Source organism: Erithacus rubecula (genome assembly GCF_903797595.1).
Source record: "Erithacus rubecula genome assembly, chromosome: 19".
Taxonomy (NCBI): Eukaryota; Metazoa; Chordata; class Aves; order Passeriformes; family Muscicapidae; genus Erithacus; species Erithacus rubecula.
In genome coordinates, this window is record NC_136671.1 from 9,657,521 (window position 1) to 9,672,031 (window position 14,511).

General features: G+C 53.9%; 1 protein-coding gene across 3 annotated transcripts in view; it reads left to right on the forward strand.

Moving 5' to 3' along the window:
* The first annotated feature begins 7,467 nt into the window (after positions 1 to 7,467).
* Positions 7,468 to 14,511, forward strand: part of CORO1C (coronin 1C) — a 47,084-nt gene continuing 40,040 nt past the window's right edge. Inside the window, exon 1 of one of the 3 annotated variants that reach the window (XM_079322203.1) lies at positions 7,468 to 7,624. The gene's annotated coding sequence lies outside the window, so the exon portion shown is untranslated. Of the gene's footprint in view, positions 7,625 to 13,823; positions 13,990 to 14,511 lie in introns of those variants that run through there. The other 2 variants (XM_079322205.1, XM_079322204.1) reach the window with 2 other exon arrangements.

A 14,511-nucleotide genomic window follows, 5' to 3' on the forward strand; every position in this document is an offset into this window, starting at 1 on the left:
TGTGAAGCTGTGTTGGTGTTGTAGATGCTCTGGGGACCCTCTGTCACTGGGCTGTGGGTGACATGAGGGAGGGGTGGCTCTCCTGGAGCCCCAGGAGGTGACAGAGTCCTTTGTGGTTGTGCTGTTGGTTTTGTAGGATGGTCCCTGTGCCCAGGGAGCTGCTGGAGGACTCCTGGGTGTTGTTTATGGTGAGTGTCAGGAGCCTGGGTGGCCCCAGAGCCTGGCCCAGCCCTCACAGGGTGTGTGAGCACCAGTGAATCCTGCTGGGGGGAGCAGGCAGACAGAAATGCTCTGAGGAGAGGAAAATGCTCTGCTGGAGGAAAAATGGGCAGCCAGGGGCTGTCTGTGCTCTCAGCCCAGTGTTACCCCTCCTGCCAGGGCTGGTGCTTGGATCACAGCACCATTCTGCAGGGAATGCATGTTTGCTGTGAATATTTTTGGTGACCAGCCTGGTCAAGAGCTGCTCCATGTGAGCCTTTGCTGAGTCTGGAGGGAGAGCTTGGGAAGGAGCAGGGGATGAGCTCCAAACCTCGGTGCCCCCCAGTCCCCTCTGAGGCCTTGTGCCTTTGGGTGATGTTTTGAAGTAGATTTGGGGGGTCAAACAGGTGGATTTGCTCACCCTGGCTATGAGTGTGAATATTCCCACGTTTTAAAATCTCCATGGAAAGGCTTTCTTGCAGCTCCTCTCTTTGAGGTGGGGCAGAGCCAGGCTGCAGCAGCTGCTCTGAACTGTATTGATTGAAAATCCAGTCTCAAGGAAAGGAGCTGTGCATTTTCCTGCCCTAAATGCCTGGAGTTCCCTTTTTCCCCTTAAGCATAAGATCCTGCATGTTTCATTTGTGTGAAGAATTGTAGGGATGGGCAATCAGTGAATAATTGTCCCTCCTGAAAGAGTCTGAATTTCATTTGCAGTTGCTCCACGCAGGAGAGCTGGTGTGGAGCAAAAGCTGCTCCAGGAGGGAAGTTTTGCAGGAGTCTCTGCTTGGCTGGGTCGTGCTCAGGGCAGGATGAAACCCCGTGGCCGGATCCATTCGCTGTGTTTGATCATCTTTATCCTCCTTTGCAGCCAGATTCAGATTTTGGAAGGGGCAAACGGGCTGTTGGGTACCTGGGAAACCTCGGTGTCCCCTGCCCGGGACCCCGGGGTCACTCACAGGTTTTTGCTCTCTGTGTGCTGCCGACCCTTCCCATCGCTGCCCGGCTGAGGGGAGAGGTGCCGGGTTCGGTTTTGAATGAATTTCGAAAATTCCGTCAACCGACGCGAACGAACATCTGATTTCCTTCCCGTTTCTCGAGTGCCTGCCGAGTTCAGCCGCGCCCAACCCGCAGCGTTGCGGGGCTCAGCTCAGCTCAGCTCGGCACCGCCGCCTTCCCTTCCCCGGCTCCCGCCTGCCGTGGCTGGATCAGCCCCGGCTTCTCCAGGGCTCGGGGCTCGCTGGGAGCTGCCCGGGAGCTCCGCTGTGCCATTCCCGGGGGGTTGTAGCCAAACCTCCCCCGTCCCGTCGCGATTGTTGCATGACAAGGTTGATGTGCTCGTCCTCCCCACGTGTCGTACGTGTCCTTACGATGGAGTGCCTTACTCATGGTTTACAAACACTGTGTATCTGCTGAGCTGTTGGACTCTGCTGTTTGCTGTTCTCTGGGGAGTTTTTGGTGCTTTTGGTGTTTCCGATGGCGGTGTGGCCGTCCCTCCTCCTGTCCCCGCCGAGCTCGGCGCTGCTCACCCTCTGCCGCTTCCCTCTGCTCTGGGCATGGCAGAACCAGAGGCTCCGTGGCAGCCGCGGTGCTGTGGCTGCTCCCGGTGCCCCCATTATTCCCATTTATCCCATTATTTATCCCGTGTATCTATGCACCGCTGCCGGAACGCGGGCGGGATGTGCAGGGACACATCCCATCACCGACCACGCTTTGCTCGGCAGATCCAATCCCTGTCCCGTCCTGCCAGAAATCCTGAAATGCTCAGAGCGGCTCCTTATTCCCGCCCCGGGTGGCAGCAGTGCCCCACCTCTCCCGGGGACCCTTCCCGGGAATGTCACCGGCTCCCGGAGCGGTGGGGACATCCCGGTCAGTCCCTGAGGAGGGGGTGAGTGATGTGTAGCTGTTCCTGTGCATTGCTGTACTCCATAACAACGTTCCTTTATTCCATGGTATTTCTTATTCCAGTTTTATATGGAAATCTGCAGGATTTTTGTACTGTATGCCCGCGGGAGGGATGCATCATGCACTTTTTTTTTTTTTTTTTTTTTTTTTTTTACTTTTGTTTGTAAAAATGTCCTGGATATTTTATGTGCTTCTTGTGAGGAAAAAAAATAAATTTTTTCTTTTACAAGTGAGTTTTGTAGTTTTGTTTGGAGGTGGGGAAGGAACAAATGCTGAAGGGGTGGAAAGAAAAGGAGGGAATGGGACATGTCCCACTGCCTGCCCCCCATCCATCCTGACTCTGCTTCCCTCATTTTTGCTTTTCTGATGCTCCTGAAGGCTGGATGCAGAGAACAGGATGGAGATCAGTCATTCTGCACCTGGTTTTTTCAGAGACCACATACTGGGTTCAGGAGAAGCTGTTCTCCTTCTGCAGAGAATGCCAGCAGTGGAGCAGTAGCATATGGAAAAGTGACACCTGTACCTTGCTGAGCCTGGAAAATCCCACCTGGGAGAGTTTTGTTGCTGCCAAAGCAACGTGGGCTGTGGAATTGCCACAGGCCTGTGCTGGTCTCCTCAGCAGAGCCACATCCCAGGTGTGGAGGCCCAGGAGCTCCCACAGGGACTCCCATGGACAGCAGCTCCTGGCTGGGGAAATTGTCTGCAAACGACTGAGGGCACTGCCCTGGGCTGCCAGGGTGGGTTTGGAGCATTTGGGTCTCCTTCATCTGGGGATATCCCTGGGGGAGGGGTGGATCTCCAGGTGTGGGAGCAGCTCTGGCACTGGGCAGGTGCTGCTGCATCAGGCACCAGGAGCTGGATGTGGATCTGATCCAGGATCCCAGCACAGAGCAATTGGTGGGATGAGGCATCCCTGGAGATTTCCAGATGTGCTGACACGATGGCACAGGAAGGGAAACAGCAGGAGCAGGGGCTGGATGGGGCTGTTACACCCTGGGATTAACTCCTGTCCGAGCTGGGGGCTCACACTGAGCTGGGAGCCCCAGAGCTGCTGTTGGAGATCCTGGAGCACAGCCTGTCCCTCAGCCAACACTGGTTTGGGGTCAGTGTTTGCTGTTGGCCCATTTAACTCCCATGCCCTTGGCTGGGTGGACAGGGACATCACTCCCTGCTCAGTTCAGCTTCCCGAAGATGGAGCCTCCCCACGGAGCCATTCCCAGCTCCAGAGGGGGTGTGAGTTGGATACATGGAGCCACAAGATGGGCCTGTGCAATGGCTGGAGCATGCCCAGGCTGCTGGTGTGTCCCTGGCTCTTTTTTTGTTCTTGTTAGGATTGGAAATTGGTCCTTTTTGGAGCGGTTCCTCACAGCCAAATGTTACATCCTGTTGTGATGTTGCTATGGCAAAACCAGGCAACATCTGGAGCAACACAAATTCTCTCTGGCGACTGGGGAGGGTTTATTTATAGCCTTGCTGACCAAAGGAGGTGCCCGAGCCTGGAGCTGCTGTGGGCAGGGGCAGCCTGGCACTGGGTGCCCTCCTGGCTGGGAATTGGGGTGCAGGGTCCAGCTGTGCCCCTCATCTCTCCCCCGTGGAGGAGCTGCAGGTGCTCCAAAGCTGATCTCCTCAAGGACCTGCAGATGGGAGGATGCTTCCCTGCCAGCATTTCCCAGCTCCATGTGGAGTTGGGGTGGTGAGCAGGTATCTTAATCGTGGTTTTGGGTAAAAAGATGAAGTTTGGCAGGAGGGTGAGGCTGATTGTAGCACACAGAGAAGCCACAGGAAGGACTCCAGGGGCTGTGGCTGCATTTCCACACTGGCAGAGGAGAAGCTGCTGTCTGGCAGTAGTTCTCCAGCTGCCCTCAGCCCCAGGATGACGCCTGTGACCATTCCTGCTGGGCTGTGGCTGAACAGCCTCTCCTGGCCTCTGGAAAGGTGGAAATGTAAATATTTTTCTATCAGGAGCTGCGAGTTTGTGCTGCCAAGGCCAGAGGAGCTGGTTCCTGCAGTGAGCACCGGCCGAGCTGTGCTGCTGGTTCAGGTTTGCTCCAGCCTCGGTGCATATTCCCTAAAAGTCTCTTCCTCCCTCTGTTTGAAGGACAAGGCAGCAGCAATGCAGCAGCAGCTGCCATTTCCTTTTATGCAGAGGGCTGAGGAGCAGAACCACGTTGGTGCTGTGTCAGAGCTCCGAGCAGCTCTCTGGAACACAGGACACAACGCCCAGGGCAGGCCCCAGGACATGGTTGTGCCACTTTCACACCAACCCTGGGCTCTGCAGTCCCCACACAGAGCAAGCCCAAACCACCACAATATCCCCAAATTGTGAGGATTTGTGAGAAGCCCAGAAGGAATTTGGCTTTGCCTTGAGGGCTCAAGGTAAACCCAGGATTACTGATCAGGTCACAGTGCCAATGTTGAGTGATTTCATCCCACGGGAGAGGTGACTTGGCTGTGAATTCCTCACTCCTGCACCTGCCAGCACATCTTGCTCAGCATTTCTCTACCTGTCAGGACTGCTGCTGCCAGGTTCTCCTGCTGCTGGTGTTGGCAGGAGCAGCAGGAGCCCGGCCACCGGCCCTGATCCCGCTGGGAATTGGTTGTGTTTGCTCTGGGCAGCCTGGGCAGGGATTTAAGGCTTCCAGTGGAAACAAATGGGGTTTTGTCTGTGCAGAGCAGCTCTGCAACATATCCTGATAAAGAACTGTCCCAGTGAGAGGCCTGGCTGGCTCCAGGCTGATAGGGGCTGGGATAACCCTCATCCCTCACTCCTTCCCCTCAGCAGCAGCCAGGATTCACTCCTGACACAGGGCATGGGATGAGGTGGTGGCTCTGTGACCATGGTCTATAGCTGCTCTGTGTCTGTGGTGCTCAGAGGCTGCTGGGTCCTTGAGGTCTCTAGATGAGGCCCTGCAGGATTTTCCAGCCTCACGGAATAGCAGGGGACGCCTTTGGGCTGAGGCCAGGTCCTGTTTGCCAACTCTTTAGGTGACAGTGGGGTCACTCAGCCCCAACACCACAGAGGTGCCTGTGCAGGCACCTCTTCTGGGATGATCTAGGTGTTTTCCTGCATCCTGCCTCGGGATGCTTCCCAGCTGGGGGAACCATAAAAGGCAAAGCTCAGGGCAGTGGCTGAGCTGGGAGCTGTGCTGGGAGCTGCGGCTCGCTGCAATGCCAGGCATCCCAGCTGTGTACAAACGGATTAGAGCCCTCCAGCTCTCCGGCTCCACCGCCTTCCCGAGCGTTATCCAAAGGGAGGAACGTTCTGCTGGGAGGGTTATTTAGAGAAATGCCCGCTGCGTTAGTAGGGATTTTTGATAAGTTGTGTTTTGGAGTGTCCGCAGGGAAAGTTGTGTCTGAGGCTGCTGTCGGGCTCCCGTGTTTATCTCGGGCGGCCGTTTTCTGTCACAGCAATTCCCTTTGCCGTCGCCTGTTCCCGCAGATCGTTGCAGCCGCTCGGGCTCTGCCCCGCACGCTCTGTGCAGGCAGCATCTCTCCCCCAGGCTCTGGGACACAGCCCAAGGCTGAGTGCTGCTTCCAAGGAAAGAGCTGTGAGGGAACCGTTCCGTGGCCGACAAGCACGGGGCAGGGAGGAGGGAACAGTGCCAGGGACACGGATGTGCGTTTCCATCTCTGTGGAACCCAAAAGGAGCTGGCTGAGGTGATCCTGCCCAGACAGCCTGGCAGTAAATCCCTCTGGAAGCAGTGAAATCGGAGGGAAGCCAGGATTGCTGCACAGGACTGTGGGGAGCTGTTGCTGGAGCAGGTTGGGGAAAGGGGAGAATCCCTGGAGAAGGATGCAGATGGGAATCAAGTCCTGACTGTGAAGTGCCGTGGACCAGCAAATCAGCAGCTGGAGGGGCTTTTTCCAGTTATCCAGGTGGGATGTGTTTGGGTAGGGACCAGTGTGGCATCGGCTGTGCTGGGTGTGGTGTCAGGAGTGGCAGAGCTCGGGCTCCGTCGTGCCAACGGGATGTTCCTCTCTGCTGGCCATGAGGCCAAGGAACGCCGGTTCACATGACCCGGCCTCCGACGCTTCCAAGTGCCGCCGTCTCCCAGAGCGGAGCGAGGAGGAGGCGGTGCTGAAAGCCTGCCGAGACCCAAGGTGGGAAAAATCCTGGCTGGCCAGTCCCGAAGCACTTGGAACCAGGAATTACGGTGACAGAGCTGCCGGCCATGGAAGCCTCCACCTGGCAGAACTATGGATATTTACGGGATGACACAAGTAAGGCGAGGGGGAGAGACTGCCCAGCTTCCCGGGGAGAATCCGCAGGGACGTGTGAGGATTATCCACTGCTGCAGCTCAGCCAGGAGGGCCTGGGATACAGCCGGGAGCGGGGGGACATCCCCGACCTCCGCAGCGACCCCGCGGGCCCTTCCAAGAGATCAGAGATGAGCGGGCAGAGAGGGCAGCGGGGGCCGGCAGGGGAGCTGCGCCTGGAAGAGCATCCCGTGTCCAAGGGGTGCAGGACAGGGCGGGAGGGAGAAGCCCCTCCGAAGGTGTACGAGCTGGAGGTGCTGCCCAGGCGGGTGGGCACGGGCAGGACGGTGAGGCCGGTGGTCTACAGGCTGGAGGAGAGCGAGTACCGGCGCCTCATCCAGGAGGCAGAAATGGAACCCGAGGAGGAATGGGAAGAGACAGAGGACACGCTACCCTTGATTCAGGAGGGCTATGCAGGGGATGGGAAGGTGGCAAGCCCGAGCCTCAGCAGGTTCAACTCCTTGGAAAGAGTCCTGAGGAGGCAGATGAGCCGCTCAGACTCAGAGAGCAGCGTGGAGAACAGGCAAGTGACCAAACTGAGCCCCAAGAGCCCCTCGGAGGGGAACAAGCCGATGGTGCCCGTCAGGTCTGACAGCTTCGAGCTCATGGATTACATCCTGCAGAGCAAGCAGGAGGCAGGCACACCCTACATCCCCAGGGACAGCAGCAGGGCAGCCGAGAGCCTGAGGCAGGCACGGAGCTTCGCCCCCCAGCCTGATGGAACACCTGACCCGTGCCAGAACGGCCAGGCCAGCGAGGAGGATCCGGCCAGGAGGCCCGAACCAGAGCAGCAGGCAGTGAGGAGCCTGGAGAGCATGGTCCCTGCGGTCACAAATTACCCCTCGGTGGCCAGAGACAGCGGGAAGCTTTCGAGGCAGAGCAGCAGCCAGCTCGCGGAGAGCAGGGAGCAGCTCGGAGGTGAAGCTGATGAACTCGATTCCTACCTGCCGAAAAGAACCCCCCCGGCCCCCCCTGTCAGGAGCCACAGCAAGGAGAGCCTGGCTCTGAGTATGAGCAAGGCTGTGGCGCTGACGGAGGCGCTGCTGGAGCCCCTCGGCGATGAGGCCAAGGCTGGCAGGGAGCAGCGGGCAGCGGAGCTGCTCCCTGGAGGCAGGACTGCGGGAGGAGGGGGCTCGGAGGAGCCGGAGCGGAAGGGGAGGCAGAGTCAGGAGGATGAGAATGTGCTTAAAGTTGCCGATGCCAAGAAAACCTTTGAAAAGCCCAAGGCGTCGGAGGGGACGGCAGCAGCACCAGCGCCCAAAAAAGGTGAGGAGTGAGGGGTCCCGGCTCTGCTGCGGGCTGGGGGGGTCTGGAGGTGGCTGCTCCAGGACAGGTGGATGGGCAGCAGCTGCTGGGAACAGCCGGGTCACAGACGGGATGTGCTCAGGGCACTCGGAGTCTCCTAAGGAGGCAGGATGGCAATCAGGTGTTTGTTCAAAGCCCTTGGTGCAGTGAAAACTGTTTTGGAGAAAGATTTGTTTTGTCAGACTCCTGTGTAGGAATAAGTAAAATTTACTGCTTCTCAGAGCAACTACAGTGCAGTGGTGTCCATAGAAGGTGTCCTCCCACTGCCATGTGGGATTATTTGCCTCTGTAATTTTATTTGCCAATGTAATTTTATTTTACCTATTAAAAAGCAGCATTATTTTCTCTAAGTTCTTTTTCTCCTGCACTGTGACTTCACTGAATAAGCCTTTCAGGAGAATGACATCAACTTGGAAACCCTTTAACTGAAAAAAAATATGGAGAACTCTGTTGAAATTTTCCTGGTAAAACAGCAACTCTGCAGAAGTAGTAAAGATAGAAATGAGTGTTTGTGTGAGAGTTTGGATCCTGCAAGGAGCCACCCGACCCACGCTGCTTAGCTGCCGTCTTCTGTTCAGTGACAATCTGCAATTGTGCATTTCCTTATAAGGGAAAATAAGTGTTTTAAGGCACAGGAAATCTGTGGTGGCTTTGAACTGAGCCTGTTTAAAAAATAGGTGTGAACAGTTACTGTCGCGACAGAGTCGGAGCGCGAACGTGCCACAGTTTGTGCGTGTCAGGGATGACAAAACCCCTGCAGGGATGACAAACAGCTCCTGGGCTCTCAGGAAGCACTGAGGACACGATGTAAAGAAGCAGAGGTGGGAGATATTTGTCACTGCAGGCAGTGCCAGGCTCAGTGCCCTGCCCAGAGCAGGGTGGTGGTGTCTGAGTGTGGCTCCTCTCTCCTGGTACAGCTGAGCTGGAGCGTTTTCCCCTCAGCCACAGCAGCACTGGGGTGTTGGATCAGCTCATCCTTCCCGTGCTGGAAGGAGCAGGTGGATGCAACAGGTGTGAAAGGAGGGGTGAGATGGGGTACCAGGAATCAGCTCTTTCCCCAAGACAATTCCAGCTGTAGCACAATCCTTCCTGACACATTTTTACTTCCGTGTTCTCCAGAAGAAACAGGGAGGGATGGTTGAGATAACATTTCTGTGCTGAAGGGTGGAAATGTTGCAGTAAAAAAATCACAGACTCATGGAATGGTTTGGATTGGGAAGGACCTCAAAGCCCATCTCGTTCCACCCCTGCAAGGGACACCTTGCACTGGAGCAGGAAGAAGAGCAGGAACATTTCCTATTTTGCTCTATCCATGACAGTCTGTTGGGGTTTTAAAAGCTGGGTTAAACAAATATTGATCTTCCCAAATCTCAGACACAGACACCTCACCTGGATTTACCCTCATGTGTTTCCTTTCTTATACCTCTGATTTTTCCAGCACCTTTGGTCCAACCTGATCCTAGACAGCAGGGAGAGAAACAGAAGATGGCAAAAGAATTCCAAAGTGCTTGAATAGTGAGGCTGTGTGATCAGTGCCCAGGAACCCCAGCACCCAGCCCTGGCTCCTTCCCTGCCTGCCTGATTTTTTCCTGCTGTCCAGGATGCTAGGAATTGTCAATCCTAGAATATTTGTGTTGTAAATAAAATACAGCTTGCTTTTTCTTTTTCTTTTTCTTTTTTTTTTTTTCTTCTTTCAGTTCTGCTTTCTAGTCTCTCTCCTCCTTGTTAATCATCCGAAGACAGCAACAAAGGAAATCCCATCTGTTGCAAGCAATTGCTTTGGGTTTATTTAGTGGCCCAACATTTTAATTAGGTATTGGGACCTACCTCCCCTTCACTGCAGAAATAGAAAAGAAATGAAAATATATTTCACAATCCTGTCTAATGATGGAGAAAAATACATGAGGAAATAGATTAGCTTGAAATTAGAGGTTTCTTTTTGCTGTAAAAGCTCATTTTTGGATGCCTTTCTTCCAGCTGAGTTGGGAGGGATGTGTCTGACACTGATATTGCTGCACAAAAGGTGTGAGAGTGGGGAGATGCAGTAATAGATGTGCTGGATGAAATCTATTGTAAATCATTAATAACCATAGCATCAATTATTAATGCACATCCTGGCCTAATGTTCACTCATTCCTGATCCATCTCCAGCCCTTGCAAGCAGCACAGTCACCACAGTGGATTTTATTGCCCTTTGGGGAGGGGGTTTGTGAGTGACCCCAGGTCCGGGGTCTGGAAGTAGCACAGTGATGGTTCCACATCACACAGAGCTGGGGATAAAGCTCAGGGCTCCCAGCCCTGCCCTTTCATCCACGTTTTCCTCTTTCCTTGCTGCCACACTCAGACACTTCTCCCTTCCTGGCTGTTGTTCCAAAGAATCTGATGGAACATTTTGCTCTCCTTACCTCCATTCTCTAATTCTACAGCTCCCCTTTCTGGTCAAGGATTGAATAAGGCCAGTCCAAAGGGATTTTGCTCTCCCTGTCTCTCCTTTGCAGGAGCTGGGGAACACTTCCCTGGGCAGAGCCAGCCAGAGACAGAATTGATTTCCCATTATCCAGAGCCCTTAACGTGGTGGCTCTGAGAATAATTTCATCTTGGCAGCTGCTCAACAGTTGATGACCATGGAAATGTCTCTTAAAAACCAGGATTGGGAGTAGTTTTATAAACCTGCCCCTGGGACTTGCTCCATGCCCATGGACATGGAGGAATCAAGGCAGAAAAAGCAAATTAATGCTGAGAATAAATCTAATCCCACATGGAGAAAGTAGAGTGGGGAGGGATTGTCACTGCAATCAGTTCAGATTTCAGAGAATCCCAGAATAGTTTGGAAGAGACTTTAAAGACCATCTTATTCCAAACTGCTACTATGGGCAGGAAACATTTCCCTGCACTAAAAATCACTAAATTCCAATCATGTTAAGTGAAAGGTAAGATCACATTCCTGATTTCAGCAGGAGCAGCTCTTCCCAATGCTGTTGGGCCTGGCCTTGATGGGATCTCTAAATTATGGAATCATAGAAGAAGAAATATAAAACATTTAAATTTCATGGGGGAGAACCTAATACTTCCTGGTAAATAAATATTGTGATAAAGTAAATATAATGGTAATAATAAATCAAATTTACTTCAGGAAGTAAATAGATAAACAGGGACATAAAAGTCCTTGAAAAGCTTAATAACTTGGATACCTGCAAACTCAGAGTTCAAGACTGTCCTGTCTGGCATATTTTGCTTGATTTAGAAATTAAGCTGCAAAATAACAGGACTTTAAATAGCTGATCTCTCTAAACCCTCCCTAAGCCATTTCTCTCCATTCAGAATACATTTAGCAATGAGGATTTCAGCAAAACAAAATGTTTGAGACAAATTCATCCTTCCAGTGACCTTATTAGTTCCTGAAATGGGGTTTGTCACTCTTTTGGGATGGCAAACTGAAGAAATTAATCAAAATTGTTCCTAAAAAAGATGCCTCAGGTGTTTCTTTACCTCCTCTAACTATCAATGTGGGGAAGGCTGTGGGACACAGCCAGTGTGGTCCTTGGGAAGCACATCAGGCTCATCCCAGGAGCAAAGCAGGGGATTTCTTGCAGGGATGGAACTGGTGCATATTTGCAGGGGGCTAAATTTAGCAGCTGACATAAGTTTCAGAGGTGGAGTCTGTAGCCACGGTGCTGTTTCCCTATAAAGGCTGTGAGATAGTTTGCAGCAATCCTGCAGTGATGTAGCTGAGGGGAAAAATAGGTGGGATGGCTAAAAGTGGGTTTTTTTTAATAAATCCTGGTTTTCTGCAAAATGGGCTAATCAGGTGTTTGGTAAAATGGGGCAAACTTTGGTGTGTTGTTCCTTGTAGCTGTAAGGATTTAGTGTTTTTTTCCTTTAGAAAAATTAAGATTTGTGGCATATTTTGACAAGTTGTTTGGCTTGCTGCACTGTGCATAACATTGAAATTGTTTGTTAGGATGGTTTTACTCATTTGAAGTGATGAAAATTAGTGGTTACAGCAGAACCAAAGAGCACATGTAAAACCTGAGCTGTTTCTTCTGTTTGTTGGAGAATTCAGCCTAAAATTCCTGTCATTTCTTCATCACCTTGTGATCTAAACAGCTCATTAATCCCAGACAGGATCTGGGTGTTCTTTGGAGTGTTTCCACCCAGCTGTTTTAGGAAGCTCTGGTAAAAATTCCACAGGTATTTTTTCCACCTGAGTCCATCCTTAGTGACTCTTCCAGTACTGTGTCAAGCAAGGAATTTCCATCTCTGCAGGATCCACCCTTCCCAAGGCAGCTCTTGAGAGGATTAGGCTTCAATCAGATTTCTCAGGACAAATTTCACTTTGTGACCTCTGTGTGTCACTTTCTTTTCAGTTGGAGGCCAAAAATCTTCCTTGGTTCTGAGCTGTTGGGAAGCACTGGGTGCTTCTTATCTTCCAGTCCAGGCTAAAGCATTGCTTGGTACATGATTAAAATAACCAGTTTTATAAAATTTAACCCCTCCCCACAGGTTTGAGACTTTTAATTAATTAAGGATGGGCAGGCAGGACTCTCAGCTCTATCACTGACTCATTCTGTGACCTCCAACACGTCACATATATATGTGGAAAATGTGAATCACAACCTAAACTCTGGGTTACCTGCAGCTCTGCTCCAAGGCTGCTTTCATTTTCTTCTCTTTTTGCTTTTATGGGATTGTTTGAGGCAGCAGGGTGCTGTAATTGTGCTGGGCTGGCTTTCAGAAAGAAGCTATTGATTAAATTCAGGCTAATTGTTGTCATGGGCAAGGGTGCAGCCTCCTAATCTCTGTGTTATTTTTTTATCAAGGTGTTGCTCAGCAGGTAAGAGAGGCTTTCCTGCTTGTTGGATCAGCGGTTACATTTAAGTGTCAAAGGTTAATAAATGCAGGATAACATTTGTTTAATCTGTAGCTACTGATGTTTCCATCAGCTGTGATGGTCAGAGCAGGACAAATGTATCTCCCTGAGGTTTTCCGTGGGTTTTAACACCAGCTATCACTCACAGAGGGAAATTCATGGTCCTGCCACAGCTCTGTGAGGGAAGAGGAGGGCTCTCAGCTCAGCTCATCACGACACATATTCCTCCAAATTCAGAAGGATTAGAAAAGGAATTAGCGAGGTGATGCTCCCCTGAAGCATCACCCCCCCTCCTTAAGCATCAAACCACATGCAAATGAACGTGCAAACGTCGGCCCAAACAGATGAGGAAGCTCGAGGAGCTTTGTTTTTGGCCATGTATGGTAACACTGAGGGCTGTGGGTGTTGTTCACCCGCCCCTCGGGCTCCCTGAGGCCGCGGAGGCCCCGAGTGTGGCGGTGTCACCTGTGAGCAGCCAGGTGTGTGTGCAAAGTGCTCGCCTGACTGTCAGAACAGCGCACATACAAACCTTACACCTCCAAGGACAGCTCCGCGAGTTTTCTTTACCACGAATGATGGGGAGAGCCGCTGCTCTGGGCGTCTGGTTGAAGTGTTGTTTTTAGCTGGGGTTGAGCTCTGCAGTCTGTAGCAGGGGCTTTTGTCACCGTCCTTTTTTCACCGCGGCCACTGTGATTCGGTGTGACAGCGTGAGGTGATGTGGTTGTTTTCTTGTGGAGCTGCTGGTTCTCCTCAGCGCTGCCTCTGAGGACAGCGGGCTCATGTCATCCCTCAGGGCAGACACGGCCGATCCCTCGGGGAGGGTGCGATGAGTTCCTCAGGGAGGACATGATCAGTCCCTCAGGGAGGACGGAATCGGTCCCTCAGGGAAGACATGATCAATTTCTCAAGGAGGACACAATCGGTCCCTCAGGGAGGACATGACCGGTCCCATAGGGATGAGACGATCCGTGCCTCAGGGATGACATGATCGATCCCTGAAGGCAGACACGGCTGATTCTGGAGGCATGAGATGACTGATCCCAGGGACGACAGGACCGGTCCACAGGGTGGACATGGCCGGACCCTCAGGGCCGACACCATCACCCCCTCAGTCCCTCATGACCTCCCGCTGAGGCGGAGGGGCGGGGCCCGAGAGCGCGCGACCGCGCGTGGTAGTGGGCAACACGCAGCCATTGGCTGAATGAGATGTCAATCACCGTTTCGTCCCGCCCCATCGGGGCGAGGCGGGAGCGGGCGGTGCCTCAAAGGACGGGGCGTGTCTCCGGTGGGCGTGGTCTGTGCGGGGGCGGCCCCGCGGCCGCGCTGCCCCGCCCCGCCCCGCGGCTCTCAGTCGGGCGGCGGCGGCGGGCGGAGGAGGAGGCGGAGGCGGCGGCTCCGCCGGGCTGAGGAGCGGACGCGGGAGGCGGCTCGGGATCGCGGTGCGGCTCTGGGGGCGGTGAGGGCGAGAGGAGAGAACTGGAGAGCAGCGGGAATGCGGCTGGGCGGCAGGCGCGGTGCCCGCGGGAGGGCGCCGGGCAGGGCGGGGGTCCGGCCGGGCGGGCCCTTCCCGCGCGGGGCCGCCGAGCCCTCCGTGAGGCGGCGGCCGCTGTCAGCGCGGGGCCCGCGGCGGCAGCGCCCTGCCCGCACCGCCTCGGCCCCGGCCGCTCCCCGCTCCCTCCTTATTAGGCAGCGGCGCGGGGTCGCCGCCGCATCCGCATCCGGCCGGGGCCGCCGGGCAGGGCAAGCCCGGGGCGGGGCGGCAGCGCCGGGCGCTCCCGCCGCGCACCTGATGCCGCGGCGGGGACAGCGCTAGGGGCTTTTGTTCGGCAGGTTTTCTTCTCGTTTTTTTTTTTAATATATTTTTTTATTCCTCCTTCTTTTCCTCCCGGTGATGCACCGGCGTGTGCCGCCCCCGGAGCGCCCGTCCCCGCCGTGCACCATGGCAGAGGACAAAAGATGAGCGCCCTGATGGGGGTTT